Source organism: Enhydra lutris, unplaced genomic scaffold, assembly GCF_002288905.1.
Source record: "Enhydra lutris kenyoni isolate GAN:26980312 unplaced genomic scaffold, ASM228890v2 scaffoldscaffold16, whole genome shotgun sequence".
NCBI lineage: Eukaryota > Metazoa > Chordata > Mammalia > Carnivora > Mustelidae > Enhydra > Enhydra lutris.
Window position 1 is genome coordinate 18,905,722 of NW_019154100.1, and position 5,096 is coordinate 18,910,817.

General features: G+C 39.4%; 1 pseudogene; it reads left to right on the plus strand.

Annotated features, from left to right (window-relative positions):
* The first annotated feature begins 3,716 nt into the window (after positions 1–3,716).
* Positions 3,717–4,411, plus strand: LOC111147216 (annotated as a pseudogene).
* The last annotated feature ends 685 nt before the right edge of the window (positions 4,412–5,096 follow it).

The following is a 5,096-nucleotide window of genomic DNA, read 5'->3' on the forward strand; positions in this document are numbered from 1 at the left end:
CACTGGGAGATAGACGGGGAAAATGGGGTAAAGGAAACAAATACCGTCAGGTTAGGGGAACGATAACATAATCAGATCACTTGGTAATTTTAAGAACACATTACCATCAGCTACCTAAAAATAGAGGGGATGGGCAGAGACAAGGAAAGACATGGGGCAGAAAAATGAGGAAGCAGAAGAGGGAGAAACACTCCTGTCTATTGCATAGTCTTCATTCCCATTTTCTTCTTGGAGTAAGGAACAAACCACTGCGGAATGCCTCACTAGTTCCTTACCTCCCTCTTCCCACCTCCCTACAGCTTCTTCCTCCCAAACATCAGCATTTTCCAGGGGAGGGAGGATAAGGTTCAGGGAAGAGATACTAGAAATGAGAGTCACATTGGATGGGTGAGAGTATCTCCATGTTCAATGTCCACCACGGTGCCCATCTACCAAGTTGACAGAACTGTCACTATCAACAGCTGCTGCCTTTAAAGAATGACATCCCCGGGGCGCCTGGGTGGCTCAGTGGGTTAAGCCTCTGCCTTCGGCTCAGGTCATGGTCTCAGGGTCCTGGGATCGAGCCCCGTATCGGGCTCTCTGCTCAGCGGGGAGCCTGTCTCTCCCTCTCCTTGCTGCTCCTGCTCTCTCTCTCTTTCACTCTCTCTCTCTCTGTCAAATAAATAAAATCTTTAAAAAAAAAAAAAAAAAAGAATGACATCCTGTCACGTCAGCAATAACCGGGCTGGAACAAGGCACAAGAGACAAGGACTTCAAATCACATGCTCTGATGATATCCCGTGTTTCTCTGGACCTCTGGCTTCTCACCACAAAAAGGAGGGGCAGTATATCTGAAAGAAACAGTCTGTATCGACTTCCTTGCTTTCGGCCATCTGGTCAATTTCCTGCTGTCATGAAGCATCCATTACTGAGGAAGAACCCAACTTGCTGTTGTTTAACTACATTTACTGGCTGACACGTGGTGAGGTTTTAGTCATCCAAGACACATTCAGTTCCTTACGGGGTGGGGCAAGGAGGATCACGATTATTGGATCACAAGGATCCAGAATCGCCAAAGCAAACTTGAAAAAGAACAACGAAGTTGGAGGTCTGACACTACTTGATTTTGAAACTTATTACAAATGAAAATGTTCTTTTAGGATAAAAATTGAGTATGAGGGGCTCTGTGGGCCTGGGATGGGAGTCTCTGGCAGAAATTGGTGGTTCACAAAGTTTAGGTTCCAACTAAGCTTCAGTTTTCTTATAAACAGAGAGATGCAAATGCAGGGAGGGGACTTGGGAAAGCGAGTCACTTTTCGAGTTTCCTCACAAGAGGGCAGTGCTGCTTAAGAGTTGTAGTCTCTGCCCCGGAAAGGCGGGGGGCAGACTGGCGGCAGACCCCCAATGTTTATCCCAACTTAGGTATAACTAAAGATTTTTGTTGTGTTCCGGGCCGCATTATAAGGAAAATTTTAGCAAAAGTTACCTTTTATCTTCCCAGAAATTGACAGAGTGATCCTGAAATAATAAATAGCCACATACTCTCTTGCTTAGTGAATCTCTTTTGATGACCTGTACTTTACTGGCACTTTTTGGAGGTTGGAAAAGTTCATGAGAGACACATAAGTGCTTAGTACACTCAGTAGCCTTGAGACACGGAACCTATCCTCAGGGGTTAGCTAAGATATATTTAACAGAACCATATTTTATGGAACTAATTTATTTTAAATCATATAAATCTTATAAACCTGACTATGTGGACCAAGAGAAATTACTAATTAAGCTTCATAATTATAGTGACTGAAGTCTGAAGAATAAGATGTTTTCCAAAATGCTCTTTTTGGAAGTGAATGCTTCAGTGTGCCTCTATTAATACGCACCAGTCAAGAATTTCTCACCCATAACTTACTACAAAGATGTGTGTGTGTATGTGTGTGTTCTGCCTCTTCTAATGAGATTAAACATAATTTCAGAACTACGAGATCAAATCTGGAAGAGTCATCAAAAAATTGCCTATGTGGTCTTAATGTTCCCTCTAAATTCTTCTTGTCACAATAATCATATTTTCTGTTAAACCAAATTTGAGAGTAAATTTCTGAGAGTTATTTCAGTCAAATTGAAAGTTCATTCTTGAACAGAAGAGAATGTGCTCACTAGCAATTAACAATCCAAAATATAAGTTAAACTAAGAAAACAGCTCCAGGGGCACCTGGCTAGCTCAGTCAGAGAAACATGCAACTCTCGATCTCAGGGCAATGAGTTCAAGCCCCATGTTGGGTGTACAGATTACTTAAATAAATAAATAAATCTTTTTTTAAAAAAAAGAAAGAAAAGAGAAAACAACTCCATTTATAATAGAATCAGAAACAAAATATTTAGGAATATATTTAACAAAAGAATTTTTTTTAAAAATTGCAAGGCTTATACACCAAAACTGCAAAATATTACCAGAAATTGAAAAAGACTTTACTAAATAAAAAATGTCCCAAGTTCTTGGATCAGAAGATATTAAGATCTTCTGAATTTGTTAAGATGGCAAAACTCCACAAATTCATCTTCAGATTCACCACAGTTCCTATAAAAAACCTCAGCTGGCTTTTTTGCAGAAATTGACATGCTCATACTAAAATTCATATAGACATGCAAGGGATCCAGAATCGCCAAAGCAAACTTGAAAAAGAACAAAGTTGGAGGTCTCACACTACTTGATTTTGAAACTTACTACAAAGCTACAGTAATCTGGACTGTGTGGTTTTGGCATAAGGATAGACCTATAGATTAATAGAACAAAATTGAGAACCCAGAAAATGTTTTCAACAAATGGTGCTTGGACAACAGTTATCCACATTCAAAATAATGAATTTGGACCCTATTTCACATCATATACAAAATTAATTAAAAATTGATTAAATGTAAGAGTTAGAACAGTACACATGCTAAAAGAAAACATAGGTATACATCTCTGTGACCTTGAATTAGGCAATGGTTTCTTTTCTTTTTTTTTTTTTTTAGACAATGGCTTCTAAGATATAACATCAAAGCAGCATAAGGCAAGGCATGAAAGCAAAAAAAAAAAAAAAAGATGCATAAGTAGACAATAAAATTTTTAAAAGTTTGTGCTTCAAAGGGAACTATCAAGAAAGTGAGAGAGCAACCCACAGGAGAAAAATTCATATATAAGATATCTGATAAGGATCTAATGTCCGTAATACTATAAAGTGCTCTGAGAACTCAACAATTAAAAGAGAAACAATCCAAATTTTGAATGGGCAAAGGTTTTGAATGGAGATTCCTCTAAAAAATATATACAAATGACTAATAAGTACATGAAAAAATGCCCAACATGATTAGTCATTAGGGAAATGAAAATCAAAACCACAACAAGACACACTTCAGACCATTAAGATGGCTATAATAATAATTTTTTAAAAAACAATAACAGGGGTGGGGTGCCACATAACTTCACCCCCCAAAGGTGAGGGGAATAAGGGTCCCCTATCCCATTTGATCCTTTGCCCATCCCTCTGCCAGCCGGTGTCAGCCTGAGCTCAGCCTTCTAACATCACCAATAGTTGAAGGAGGACCCACCCCACAGACCCTAACTGGTGAGAGGGGGACCCCATCCCCTTTCTCCAGGAGGAACCAGATACTGTGGTAGCATTTGGAGATTTCAATATACAAGACAAATTCCCTGTCCTTATGAAGTATATACATTCTAATGGGGGAGACAGGCCTCAGGAAAGTAAGTTGGAGATGAAGTATATCACATTTTTTATGACATGAGAGTCGAGATGTTCTCCACACCAGAAGAAACCGAGAAAAGAAAGAAGGCTGTCATTTTTTTGTGTCAGAGCAGACCAATGTACGAGTATCAATGTATGAGAAGAGAAAGAAATCTTAGTCAGAGATGTTGGTGTATCCATAGCTGATCCTTTCAAGCATTATTTGGGAAAGCTTCTTGAAAAAGATGTCACTATACTTTGTATGATGCAAGCTTTGAAACCAAGGAATCCGGAAAAGAGCAGTTGGTGGGTGTTTTTTGGCGTGTGCTCAATTTCCAGACCTGAGGTGGCAGTTATGGGCCTGCCTCCATCCTTGGACCTTTGAGTTGAGAGAAATAAGAGTCTGAGAGACACAGAGACTGCTCTGTTCCTGGTGGGAGGAGCAGACCAGGGCGCCAGAACTAGCTCCTCTGAAAAGCAAAGTGATCTATGCGAGCTCCAAGGAGACAATCAAAAAGAAATTTCAAGGCATAAAACACGAATGTCAAAAAAATGGGCCAGAAGACCTCAGTCAGGCTTGTGTTGCCAAAAAGCCAGGTGGCCCCTCCACTTTTGAAGGGTGCCCTATAGACCATCGTTCAGTGCCACAAACTGAAAGCTTCCATGTCCAGTGTTATCTTTTTCCTGAAGAAGTAAAACAATATGTTTAGGCCAGGATCTCCCTGAAGGGCCTCCCTGTCTGGTCATGTGTTAGAGTAAACTAAACAGCCTATAAATAGTGGCAAATGGTCCTAAATAAATCTAAAATCTGAAGAGGTATTGGTGTGAAATTACATTCTTACTGGCCGAATGCCTGTTTTGATGAGTTGGCTTGTAGGGTTTTTGTTAAACTCATGATTTTTAATAATGCAGTTCACAACCCAGCACAAGGCCGTATGAAGAGAATTACTGCAACTTTTTCACCTCAGCAGAAACTTTGTTTATTTTGCTTAGAGAATGAGTCATAATCTTGTTATAATATTTTATTCTCTTTATTCTTCATTCTCTCTTGAGCTAACCTGTACAGTGGAATTAAATCTCCTCACCACATGTAGCAGCACGAATACACTAACTACAGTAAGATGAACTCAGGCTGGCTTTGAATTCCAGTGAGTGTGTGACAGAGACTGCCTCAGAAAGGCGCGTGCTTCTCATCAAAGAGGGCACTTGTTGGGATGAGCACTGGGTGTTATCTGTAAGTAATGAATCGCTAAATTCTACTCCTGAAACCAATATCACACTATATGTCAACTAACTAGAACCTAAAATATAAACTTGAGACATTAAAAAGAAAAGAAAAGAAAAGAAAGAAAGAAAGAAAGAAAGAAAGAAAGAAAGAAAGAAAGAAAGAAAGAA